Here is a 14,579-nt window from a genome sequence, read left to right on the forward strand (position 1 = left end):
TTTATTTGAATCATATTCAAATCTGGATTTTTAAGTTGAATATGAGATATTCAATTTAATTTAACTATGTATGTTTTATTTAATTGTTAAATAGTGATATGCATGATGGATGATCATGGACTATAAAAGACCAATGTGATTGGATTTATTTCTTTTATGTTTCTTTGGGATTGTAAATTAATTAATTTATTTTAATTTATTTTGGGCATGTATTATTAAGTTTGTAATAATTTTTGGGTTGTAATTTCATTTATTTAAGTTCTTGTAAATTCGCCTTGGTATGCCAAGGATTACTATGTAATATTGGATTGCAAGAAGTTCAAGGAGGTCAAGAGCATTGGTGGGACCAGTGGGAGGAATTCATGATCAAGTGTTGATTATGTACTCTTTCAGCAACTCTTGTAAAATGAATGAATGAAATGCACCTAGGAATGCCCTGATTCAATTCTTGGTGGCTCAGAATTGAATCCCTTAGAAAGTCCATGATCATACCATATTTACTACTTATCCATGAATGCATGAGATGTATGGGAATGTATGCAATTATATGATATATGCATGCTAAATGGATAATGTGCAAAGTGAGACCTTAATAGTAAATAGAATGACCATAAAATCTTCCAAACAAATGATTAAGTTGGAAATGCTATAATTAAAGTAATTATAACATAAGCCCTCCATCGGGGCAATTATTTTAAGAAATTTTAAATAGTTGCATAAGATGCAATTTATTTAAGAGATTTTCTTAAGAATAATTGTTAAGCATGAGATGTTGTAAATATGTAAATGGTTTAGTGGCCAATATTGGATGTACCTGAGGACATTAAAATTATTTGCATAATTACTGGCTCAATGGATCAACTTAACTAATGCAAGATAAGTCAATAATGGATGTACCTGAGATTTTGAGCATTAGGGGCTAGGTAAAGGATTGAACCTCACATGAGATGTGATGGGCAAGGAGTTGCTCACTTATAGTTTATTGTAATTCCAATAATGGATGTACCTGAGGATGATCAATAGAATTATAAGAATTAAATCACCCACTAGAAATCCATCCAACTAGGATTTCCGTTTTCTACTTTGGAAGTGTAGGATTCGCTAAGTTAGTGGGAGGACCAATTTGATTAAAAGACCATAATCATATTTGGTTAATTACATGATACATTTACTAATTAATCTGGTTATTTCTGCAATTAATTTTCTGATAATAATGAGCACAGAACAACCACCACCATCCAATATCCTTGCAAGCATACTTGATCGCAATAGGTTAACAAGACCTAATTTGTCTGATTAGCTAAGAAATTTGAAACTTGTCTTGAACCTTGAACATATAGGATATGTTCTAGATTCAAATGTTCCTGGTCCCTTACCTCCAAAGGCCACACAAGAGGAACATGAAACTTTGGACAAGTGGAAGGAGCATGATATGAGAGCTAAGTGTTACATGCTTGCTTCCATGAGTAATGAGTTGCTGAATAACATGAGAACATGCAGAGTGCAGTGAGATCCTCCTTCACCTACAAGAGTTGTATGGTGAGCACAAGCAGAATGCTAGGTATGAGATATCTAGACACCTATTCCATATGAGGATGTCTGAGGGACAATGTTGGGGATCATGTCCACAAGATGATTCGGCTGATTGAGCGCTGGAACATCTTGACTTCAACATGGATTTCCAACTACATTTAATTTGATCCTTCATCCTTCCTCGCTCTTTTGGAAATTTTGTGACAAATTTCCATATGACTAAACAGAATGCACCTTAGCCGGTTTACTCAACATACCGGTTATTGCCCAAAAGAATATGCCGGCAATAAAGGAAAAGAGGTAGCTTTATTGCATCTTCTTTTGCTGGAAAGTCCAACAAGAAGAAGGGCAATAAGAAAAGAAACCTCAGATTCCTGGTCCTTCCAAGAAAATAGCTAAACAAAAAGGGAAGACCAAAGCTGACAAAGGCAAAGGAAAGTGTTTCCACTGCCAACAGGAAAGTGTTTTAATTGCCAATAGGAAAGTGTTTCCATTGCCAGTAAGAAAGTGTTTCCACTGGCCAGAGTATAGCAATCTAAATGAATGCAATGCCGTGGTGAAAACCAACTCAAGTTCAAAATATATTTGGCACTTAAGGTTATGTCATGTTGCAGAAGATAGGATTGCAAAATTGGAGAAAATGGGGATTCTATCCTCATTGGGCTTTGAGCCTACTCCAACTTGTGAATCTTGCCTTCAGGGCAAAATAACTAGATCACCCTTTGTTGGACAAGGGCTAAGAGCTGAAAATATTTTGGAGCTAATACATAGTGATGTATGTGGTCCATTTAAAGAAATGGCTAGAGGGGGCTTTCATTATTTTATTACCTTTACTGATGATAAATCAAGGTTTGGGTATTTGTATTTGATGAAATACAAACATGAATCTTTTGAAAAGTTCAAAGAATTTAAATCTGAAGTAGAAAATCAAACAGGAAAGAGTATTAAAGCTCTTCGATCAGATCGTGGAGGTGAATATTTGAGTACTGAATTTGATGAATACTTGAGAGAGCATGGCATTGTTTTCACCGACTCCTCCAGAACACCACAATTGAATGGTGTATCCGAAAGGAGAAATCGTACCCTATTGGATATGGTACGTAGTATGATGAGCTATACTGATATGCCAATCTCCTTTTGGGGATTTGCATTAGAATCAGCTTTGTATATTCTGAATAGGATTCCATCAAAATCAGTTTCTTCCACACCTTATGAGATATGGCATGGAAGAAAACCAAGTCTTAAGCATGTTAAGATTTGGGGTTGTCCAGCTTATATCAAAAAGCTGAACACTGATAAATTGGAGACCTGATCAGAAAAGGGTCGATTTGTTGGATATCCAAAAGATAGTTTTGGATATTATTTATTTGCCTACTTCACAAAAGGTTGTGTTAAGTAGAGATGTCACATTTCTTGAACAAGTTTGTTCAAGAAGGAGGCAAAGGAAGGCAAATAGAGTTAGAATTGGAGAATTCGACCAACCAATAGATCGATGGATATAGATCCATCTAGTCAACCTATACCCGCTGATGAAACATCTACGATGTTCCTCGTAGAACAACCGGGTATCTCACCCATCGTTGAGATATGGTTTTCTTCATGAAGAAGAACAAGAGTTGTCTACTCATGAAGAAGTAGATCATGGAGATGATCCACTTACCTGAAGAAGCTATATCGGATATAGACTCTTCAAAATGGATTGAAGCTATGAAATCCGAGATTGATTCCATGTATAAGAATCAAGTTTGGGATCTTGTTGACCCACCTGAAGGTATTATACCTATAGGGAACAAATGGGTTTTCAAGAAGAAAATTGGTTCTGATGGAAAGGTAGAGACCTATAAGGCAAGGCTAGTAGCGAAAGGGTTTCGCCAAAGGCAAGGAATCGACTATGAGGAGACTTTCTCTTTGTTGCCATGCTTAAATCAATTAGGATTTTATTAGCAATAGGCTGCGTACTATGATTATGAGATTTGGCGATGGATGTCAAAACAGCTTTTCTCAATGGATACATTGAAGAAAACATTTTCATGGAACAACCTAAGGGTTTTGAATCCCAAGATGGTTCCAAGGTATGCAAGCTAAAGCGATCTATTTATGGGTTGAAACAAGCTTCGAGGAGTTGGAACATTCGTTTTGATGAAGCCATTAAATCCTTTGGTTTTATCAAAAATAAGGATGAGCCATGTGTATATAAGAAGGTTAGTGCTATCACTTTCCTTGTCTTATATGTGGATGACATACGTTGATGGGTAATGACACGTATGTTGACGACTATAAAGGTATGGTTGTCAAATACATTCTCCATGAAAGACTTAGGGAGGCAACCTATATTATTGGGATTCGCATCTATAGAGATAGAGCGAAAGAATAATTGGTTTATCCCAAAGTCTATACTTGGAAAAGGTGTTAAAGAGGTTTAACATGCTTGATTCCAAGAGATGATTGTTACGTGAGACATGGTATCCATCTTTCTAAAGAGATGTCTCCAAAGACATCTCAAGAAAGAGATAAGATGGCCAGATTCCACATGCTTGGCTATTGGAAGTTTAATGTATGCAATGTTGTGTACTAGGCCTGATATCGCATATGTCGTTAGTTTGACTAGCAGTATCAATCCAATCCGTGTTTGGAACATCGATAGTCGCCAAGAATATCCTTAAGTACTTGAGAAGAACTAAGGATTTATTCTTGATTTATGGAGGTGGAGACTTGCAATTGGATGGTTATACCGATTCGATTTCCAATCGATATCGATGATAGAAAGTCTACCGGATATGTGTTCATTTGTAATGGAGGTGCGGTTGGAAGAGTTCCAACAGAGCACGCATCACAGATTCCACTACGTAGCCGAGTATATATTGTCGCATCGATGCCGCAAAGGAAGTCGTTTGGATAAAGAAGTTTGTGATGAACTTACAAGAGTTCCTTCCATTGAGTCGAGAGTTCCTTCCATTGAGTCGCCAGTTCCACTACATCGCGTGACAATAATGGAGCAAATACATAAGCTAAGGAACCAAGGTCTCACCGTAAATCCAAACACATAGAAAGGCACTACCACATTATCGACATATAGTTGGGCAAAGCGATATAGCCATGCAGAAAAATAACATCAGTGAAAAATTCAGGTGATCCATGCACTAAGCCTTTGTCACAAGCTCGATTAGATCGACATCTTAAGAAGATGGGTCTAAGGTATTGTAATGAATGGCTCTAGTGCTAGTGGGAGATTGTTAGCAGATGCCCTAGAGCATATCATTTAGTATGTATCTTGTACATATTTTATTAATAAAAGGCATTACCACTTTTCCGTTTACATAATATATTTATGTGTAATAGAAAAGGTCCATTGATATTTTATTAGAAATATTATTCTTAAGTTGTTAAGAATATGAGTGAAAATATTTCTAGCACAAAGTATCATAAATAGGTTCACAATCAAGGATACTTCATAATAAGGACATGACTTATCCGTAAAGATTGTATTCATGTTTGTTCCCAAGTTATTTATATGAGATATAAATAAGATGGAATGGTGAGTCTCATGCCATATAACAAACATGATAGGCACTTATACATGATAAGTAGGCGAACAGTGACACTTATGACAAGCACATTGAGTTTACTCTTGTCAATGTTTTGTCATAAATCATATCGATGCATATAATTTTTAGACCGAGATAGCACGATTATCTTGTATATAGGTAGTTTGAGTTTGATATCGCTTTCATACTTGTACTGTATGGGTATATGGGCATGTGTTGGCTCCTGCTAGTTATATATGGAGGTAGGTGTTGATCAAGATGGAATCTGTTCCTTTAAGTAAATAGAGATAAAATCCTATGTTCATTTAATTGTTCTTGATGTTTCAAGTTCTGGCCGTGACAGATAGATTTATTCAGAAAAGAGTTTCTGATGAGAAAATCTTTTTAATCAAGAACTGGAATTAAAAGAGAACACAATATTCATAGCAAATGGAGTTTGACATAAACCATGACTCCAGCTTGAGTTGGGATTTTGTAACAGAGAGATTCTAGTGCTTGGTAACATATGATTATAGGTTCATTTAAGGTAAACCTTATTACTAATTAGGTGGCCATGGCATGCTATGCTAGGTGTTAACCATGGTCTATGAGGTTCATAAAATGATTTAGAGAAATCATTTATGGTAAGAAAGAGTTCTGATGATATTAAGAGTTGATATCATGTCTCATTGCCAATTAGTGATGAGCCTAGTAAGTCACACACATACACAAGTTATCACCTATTTAAATATGATTTAATTAATTAATTAAAGAGTTTAATTGATTAATTAAATTGGTTTGGTTTGCAATTAAATTGCAAAGTCCCTAGCATGACTTGAAACCAAATCAAGATTATTGGATGTGTAGTATAAATTAAATTTATATTTAAAGTGTTTAAATATGAATTTAATTAATGAGAAATTAATTAATAGAGATTAATTAATTAATTTATATTTGATATAAATTAATTAGAAGAAGAAAATAATTATTTTGGGTTAAGAACTCAAAATTAAGACATAGGGACATTTTGGTCATTTCACAGTGTAACACGTGGCATCATGAGATGGTGACACATGGGATTACACATAAGCTTGCCAAATATTTTTTAATCATGTAAGATGATTAAAATCAAGATTAAATATAGGTTTGACACTTGGCACAATTTGATTGGGTCACTTAAACCTAGAGCTAATCAAAGGGTGACATGTGGCAAGGGTTTAATGTGTTAACCTAGCTATTTAAGTGTTGTTATGAAAAGAAAAAACAACCAGCAGCCACTCCTCTCCTTTGTCACGCCTCTTTGAGGTTTTTCATCTATTCTTCTTCATATCTCATCAATTCAAAGAGATTAGCCATCAATCTCTTGAATTAAGAACGCTAGAAATTGTTTCTAGTGTCCTGTTTACATCTCTAATCTCTTAAAAGACAGAACTTGAATTTCTAATTAATAGAAAAAGCTTTAGAAGCTGTTCAAGGGCTGCCATAGGTGTTCTTGGTGTGGACAAGCTAGAGGGACAACATTTGGTGTCCTGAAGACGAATCTCAAAGGCGCAGACATGCTGCAGTACATCAAGAGGTTAGTGTAATCGTTCTTGATTTAATATAGGGTTTTAAAATTAATCTGATTAATTTTAAAATCTTAAATGGCAAATACATATCCAAAAAACATATTAAAAGAGTTTTAATATGTTGTTTATCATTGAAATCAAATAGATAAAAAAAAATCTTGCATGATGCATGTGACCCTAGGTGAAAATTTTTGAATTCAATGGTATAAACTTGTGTTTTTCACGCTTCCGTTCCTTCAATAAGTGCCTATCATGTTTGTCATATGGTATGAGACTCACCATTCTATCTTATTTATATCTTATATAAATAACTTGGTAACAAACATGAATACAATCCTTCTGGATAAGTCATGTCCTTATTATGAAGTATCCTCGATTTTGAACCTATTTATGATACTTTGTGCTAGAATTATTGTCACTCATATTCTTAACAACTTAAGAATAATATTTCTAACAAAATATCAATGGACCTTTTCTATTACACATAAATATATTATGTAAACGGAAAAGTGGAAATGCCTTTTATTAATAAAAATATGTACAAGATACATACTAAATGATATGCTCTAGGGCATACTACTAACAATTTATACCATATGTGCGATTTGTTTCTATCAAGGGGAATACAAGTGTGATCTCTACTTGGTATTGTGTGAGACCCTAAAGAATATAAGTAATCTTTACTTAGTACTCATAACTTTAATCAGTTATTCGATACTTAGTTTAATATTTGTTATCTTAGAATGTTACCAATGTACTATGAAAGATTCAATTTAGAGGGGCATTCCTAGAAAAGCAAGTTAAATTAATGTTAAGACTATCGTAAAAAGAGAAAGATCATTTGAATTGTCACGTTAGTCTATGTTCATAGGCTGAACAATTATGTTTATCTTTGAGATAAAGACGTAATTATGAACTAAGTATATATGAATGAGATCAGAAGAGATTAGAATGCGATAAATGATTTAGAGTGCTGCATACTATATCTACTTTAAGCTCCATCAGTTGAGATGCTATATTATCCTAATAGATATATAGCAAATGAGCTCTCAAGGTATGCACTAGTCACACGATCTATTTGTGAAGTATGAAATTATAAAATTTGAAATAAGAGTTAACCCATCATGTGTGAGTAGGAGATGTTCAAAATATGGTTTGGGTCACCAATGTGGATCAACTTAGATCCATTAGACTCAAAATCAATATCAATAGCAATCACCTAAAAAGTCATATATATTGCTAAAAGGCAGCAAAAATCCAAAATTCATGTAAATTGCCAAAAGGTGACAAAATTCAAAAGTTATGTACATTGGTTAAAAGATGAAATTACATGAAAAGATACAACTCTTCTTAATAGCTACATATATGAAGTGATGTAAATTTTAGCCAAAAAGTTGATACACTTTGAGTAACTATATATAAGAGCCTTACAAGCCTTTTGCAATAAGTAATAAAAGGATAACTGAGTGTGCATTTGTATGTATGAAAATTTGGCATGGTTCTTAATCTTTGGAGGCTCTCATTTTAAACAAGTTATGGAGTAATTTGTTTATGCAAATAAGGCATACATCTAGATTGTGAACTAATCTATATAATTTATATTATTCATGTGATTATATGGTAGACTAGTGATACAATAAGGTAGAGATCTTAGAATTGTATGAATATGGGTTAGGATCCATGTATTTGAATCCATTATTGGGTCCCAATAATTTTTCTTCATATTTATTGAAAGAAATTTTACAAAGTTATTGGGTTCAATTGGTAGATAAATGGCCATTGGTTTCATGTTCAAATCCCGTGAGAGGCATTTCCCATTTTTTCCAAGGTAAGCAACTTCACCCATTAAACCCAACCAGAACTAGTTTACCCAGTTGATTCACACAGTTACCTTGCCGGTTCATGTGATTTGATTCTATTTCTCATAATTATAGGGTTTAAGCTTGAATCAAACTAATTATTAGTTTGATTTCTCGTTCGACCAGTTAGTCTAGTTCTATTCTGACATCAATAGGGTAATGTTAAGCAGACTTTTACATGATCTTATGAAGCATGTATTGGAGTTGCATTCTAAAATTTACATGTGCTTTTCTCTGGTTTTCCTCCATTAATAAATGTAATCCAAACCATTAATTATCATTAAATGATGTTAACATAGCGAACATGTGGCGTTAACATGATAAATATGTAGTGCTGACATGGTAACACACATTGCACATATTCACCACATAGGCATCACATCTGCCATTTATTGCCATGTCAACACCACAAGTTCGCCATGTTAGCATCACATGTTTGCTATGTTAGCATCATTTAATGACAACTAATAGTTTGGACCATATTTACTAACCGAGGAAAATATAAAATATTAAAATGACAAAAATTAAACAATGGTTCCTCATATGTCAAAACGCGCAATCACAATATTTTTTTTTTATTTTTCCCAAAAATATATACAAAACAGAAAAAAGAATCATGATCAATTATCAATATTAACATTTAATTATTGGCTACATATGAGCTTTAATTAATTAATTTTTGGATGCACCTAATATAGGCTGGAGCTCATATGAGAACGAGTTTAATTACCATTATATTAAATATTTGTATTGAGATAAGTGTAAAATTAATTAAAGTATTTATATAAAGTACACGAATCTATATGCAAAAATTCAATTTAACGAGGATATTTTCATCTTCATATGAGCTAGACAATGTGGCACATTATATATTATACACACAATAATATTATGTTCTTGATATAATTAATTTAACTGAGATTTAAATCAAAACTTCATAGCTTTTGAGATGAGCTAGTATTTTTGTTTTGACCAGTAATTGCTATGCATTATTAAGGGGTAATTTTTATAGTGTCTCGTATTTCATTTTTATGTCTTAATTTTAATTTGTTATTTAAAAATATTTAACATTTACTTTTATTTTACAAAAATTCTTTTAACCTGCTGTAAACCTATTATAATAAGTTTTCAGGTTAAAAAGATAATAACATTATATTTTTACCCCTTTTTTTCTCATACTTAAAAAATATCAGCATTTTTTAATCATTATTTAGACCTATTACAAAAATATTAATACCATAATGATGATCTATTTTTTATAAATAAGGAAAATTTACTCATCACTGAAAAATGCTGAAATCGTATTTGTGGATGTTATATTGTGACTTAAATGAATTTTTTATTTTGAAAATCTACTATTGCAGGTTAAATAATTTTTTTAAAATAAAATTAAAATTTAAAATTTTTTTAATAATAAATTAAAATTAAGAAAAAAATAATATGCAAGACAAAGTTTAGAGACAGGCTAATTCAGGATGATTATAAAAATTACACCATTATTAAGGCCCATAGGTTAATATAGATTAAAGGGTTTAAAAACTTCTAAATGAGGAAAAGAGGATCAGCGCTGCCAGCTTCTACTCTTTGCTAGACCGCTGGCAAGAAAAATTACATAAAGCTGTGCAAACCCAAGGGCTACAAAGCCTATCAGATTCTATCAGATTGCTAAATCTCTTTGATTACACTAGAATATTTATATATTAGTTTGGTGAAACGAGGCGTATTTTGAATTTCAAAAAGCCTCAGAAACGCAAAACATATACGCTGTAAGTGCGCTCACTTCCACTGCTCGCTGCCATCTTCCATTCCTGGCTTCTTCAGTTCACCCCTATACGCTCACAGTCCCTGGTTTCGTTTTAGTCAGTCTTCAAATTGTGAAACCCAAGAAATAAGGAGAAAGAGAAATGGTGGTATCCAAGTCCAGGTATGAGGAAATCCGCCAAAAGAGGCTGGAAGAAAACAAGAAGAGAATGGAAGAGCTTAACTTGAAGAAGCTCGTTGTTGATCTCCGTACGACCAGCCCTAAGACTTCTCCAGTAAGTGTATATATTTGGGTTGCATGTGTTTTCTAATTGTATGTGTTTTTTAATTGGTATGTATGTCGATGATGATTTACATATGGTACGATACCTACCCTGGTGAAGCAGATGAAACCAAGGCTTCCTCGACCATCAACAGAGTTGGTACCAGTGAGGAGGTCCTCTCGTTTTGCAGGCAAGAGCCCTGTTAGCTATAAGGAGGTCTCTCTCTCTCTCTCTCTCTCTCTCTCTCTAAATAGGTTTCTTCTCTCTGTGTGATATTTTTGTTGGTATGTTCTTATTGTCTATGTTCTCTCTGTATTAGAAATTGTTGGGAATTACAAAGATTTCTGTGCTATTGAATAATAATCTCAATGTTATTCCAGCTAAGTCTGACCTTTGAATACTAATTTGATTATTGAATACGTTATTGTCAGTTAAAGATTATCGTTTTCTTGGGGTTCCTTTGATGTTATATCTTCACAACTCTGAAATGCGTATCTGATCCTGGACTAACATATAGTGCTTAATAGATTGAATTATTTAGTTTCAGCAAGCCTTTGAACCATCAGGTTCTCTTTGGTTTCGATAACGTTTTCTATTGATCCACAAGTTCTCTTTTCTCTTTTTGGCAGCTAGCACCTGAACCTTTGGAGAGACCCAGAAGCTTGCAATTGATTTCAGTAGATAAAATTTGTAGCATTTGACAATATATATATATATATATATATATATATATATATATATATCTTACACCTACTGTGAGATTCACTTGCAGGACCTACTGCTACCGACAACAAGATCTGTTGAATCGAATCTATGCTTCTGATGAAGTCAGGGGACATGCAGTTGATAGAGCAGGAAAAATTCAGTCAGGTTTAGAAGCTGATTTCCCTAGTTTTGTGAAACCCATGACTCAGTCACATGTAACTGGAGGATTTTGGCTGGTAAGTGGTATCTTTGAGCTAAAGGGAAGAATCTTTTATCCATGTTAGTAGACCAATTATTTATGACTTATGAATTTGGTAATTGAGAGTTGCAATCATAATTTCTCTTGTAACATTTTTTTTACAGGGTCTGCCAGTTCAATTCTGCAAAGATCACCTTCCTTCTCATGACGAACATATTACTTTGGTGGATGAGAATGGAGATGCATCTGAAACAAAATACCTTGTTGAGAAAACTGGTCTTAGTGCTGGGTGGAGAGGGTTTGCTATAGAGCATAAACTGGTTGATGGAGATGCACTAGTGTTCCAGTTAGTTAGCCCAAGGGAATTTAAGGTAATTCCTAGCTATTAAACTATTGTTTGTTTCATTTTTTATTCAAGGCCTAAACATTCTTGAATTTAAGTGTGCATCATGAATCCCTACTTGCATTTTTGTGCTTGTTTAGACAAGTTTTTGAATGATATTTACTGGAAAACTATTTCGTATAGCCAACCTCAACTAGATTTGTATTAATTAAGGCTCAGTTGTGTTTATGTATTGAAATTTGTCCATGGTTTTAACTACTTCCCAAATTTTCCTTCTCTAATATGCATTGTTCGAGTTTAGGCTTCTTAATTTCTTGGATGGTTAAAGATTATAAAAGTATTCAGTTAACAATCATATACACAGGGTTTTGAATTGTTTTCCTTATCCTTGAATGATATTTTAAACAGATTGAACTTCTCTTTGTCACTTGCAACCCTTTTTCTTGAAAACGACTCTCTGCTCGATAATTGTTACATACTATAATAATAAGTAGTGTTAATCTCAGATAGTTAAGGGATTGGAGGGATAGATACTTTAGTAGTTAACAGAATCTGTTGTTAGGAAGCAATTAAACTGCTCATGTATAAAGGAGAGAACTCCTTCTGTAATGAGGCATTCCAAGTAGGGCTGTGCACGGTGCTAAACCGAACCAAGTCAACCAACAGGAGCCGTACCTAGGAGTGAGCATTCGGTTCAAACCGAACCGAACCGAATTAAATTATAAAAACCGAAATGTAAATTTTAGAAAATGAAACTACCCGAAATGGGTGAAAAATCGAATCGAACCGAATCGCTCTATTTCGGTTCGGTTCGATTTAAACCGATCAGTTTGATTTTTTTTAATTTAGACTTGATTTTCAAGTTATTTGGTCTAATTTTAACTTTGGTTTGAACCTAATAACCATTAATTAATGAAATTAAACAATTAATATATATAAAATTAAATATAATTCATAAATTTTTCATAAAAATAAATCAATTCAAAAATCGATTCGGTTCGATTTAGTTTGCTTTGACTATATAAATTACTATTTGGTTCGGTTAGGTTTAACAGATTTTTCTCTTCAAAATCGAACCGAACCAAAATAACCGAAATTTTTATAATGTAAAATCGAACCGAACCGATTTAATTTTAAAATCGAATCGATTGAACCGATTGACCTTGCTCGTTCGATTTTTAGTTTGAACCGACTCGCTCGACCATAGCCGCATCAACCAAACTTATTTTGACACTTTGATTTGATTCGATTCTTCACTAAGAACCGAATTAGAATTGTACCAAATCAACCGAAATGCATCGAAATAAAATCGAATTTATACATAGGTTTTTCTATGATTTTTTTAGATGCGTTATATGGTTTCAATATATGTGTGTGTGTGTGCGCGCGTGTGTGTGTATATATAATTATGATTTTCTTATTAATTGTAGTTATAAATATATTAAATTACATTATAATTCTTAATTATATATATATATATATATATATATATATATATATATATATATATATATATATATATATATATATGTTAATTCATAATCATATTTGTATTTTATATTTATTATTACATAATAAATAGTTAAAATTTATATTATATAATATAATATTATATTATATAGTACATTTAATCCTAAATTATATATATACCTTATAGTTAAAGAATATTTAATTTAAAAATAACTAAAAGATGTATCATATAATATACTATGTATTAATAACCTAATTCAAAACTTAAATGCTAATTTAAGTATAACTTTTAAGGAAATAATCACATAAAATTATTTTATGAGTCGAGAATTGAATAGGAATTGTACTGAGCTAGAATTGAAGAACCAAGTATCATATTGAGCCAGAACCGAATAGTGAAGAACTGAATTGGAACCATACCAAAATTTTGGTTCGGTTTCAGTTCCTAGGCAGACCCTTAACTGAACGAGAATCGCACGCCCCTAATTCCATGAATCAATAATAGAATATATTTCTCTCTTCTATTTTTCTGTTCTCATCTCATCCGATATGTTCTCTTCCATTCTCATCTAATTTTTCTCCTCTGTTCCGAGTACAACTGATTATGTGTTAGTATACATTAACAACTGCTATTTTCTCAGGTGTACATTATAAGAGCATATGAATTAGAAGACAATGAAGACAAGGAAATGAAAAAGAAAACAATGAAGATGATGGCAAGGATGTAGAAGTTACGCCTTTGAATAGAAGTGCCAAACGGACTAGAGCAAGTAAGTGCTTCCAACATTCTTCCAAGTTCCAATACCTTTACAAGTGGTTCTCGTTACATAAAAATGTTTGCATATGCATCCATATAGTTCAAATAATTTGAACTACTTTTAACTTCTTATAACTATGCTATATAGATAAACTATGTACTACACTCAAAGTATGTGTTCTTTCACTCATATAAATGTAAGACCCATTTCTTATAATTTATGGAAATTCTACATCTATGTGAATATAAAGAACACTAAAAATTTAATATTTTAATTAAAGGGAGAATTTAGATTTGATCCTTAAAGGAGACATTGTTGGGAGGGACAATCACAAATTCTGAAAAAATTAATTTTTTTGTAGACTATAAAATAGACGCGGAAGGATACCGGATAAAATTAAAAATTTTAATATTTCGAGTACTTAGAATAATTTCTTGATAAAATATGCCTTTCTTAATAACTATTCATTACTATGCTAATATATGTCCTTTTTAATAAGTGGACATTTTTTTTTTCTCAATTGGGAGGCTATTGATCTTAGACTACACAATTCTTTGTCGATTCTTGCACTCTCTAAATTTTTTAAAACTAAAATT

General features: G+C 32.6%; 1 pseudogene; it reads left to right on the plus strand.

Annotated features, from left to right (window-relative positions):
• The first annotated feature begins 10,364 nt into the window (after nucleotides 1–10,364).
• On the plus strand, nucleotides 10,365–13,995 carry LOC110644463 (B3 domain-containing protein At3g19184-like; annotated as a pseudogene).
• The last annotated feature ends 584 nt before the right edge of the window (nucleotides 13,996–14,579 follow it).

The sequence above is a fragment of the Hevea brasiliensis genome, unplaced genomic scaffold (assembly GCF_030052815.1).
Source record: "Hevea brasiliensis isolate MT/VB/25A 57/8 unplaced genomic scaffold, ASM3005281v1 Scaf291, whole genome shotgun sequence".
Taxonomy (NCBI): domain Eukaryota; kingdom Viridiplantae; phylum Streptophyta; class Magnoliopsida; order Malpighiales; family Euphorbiaceae; genus Hevea; species Hevea brasiliensis.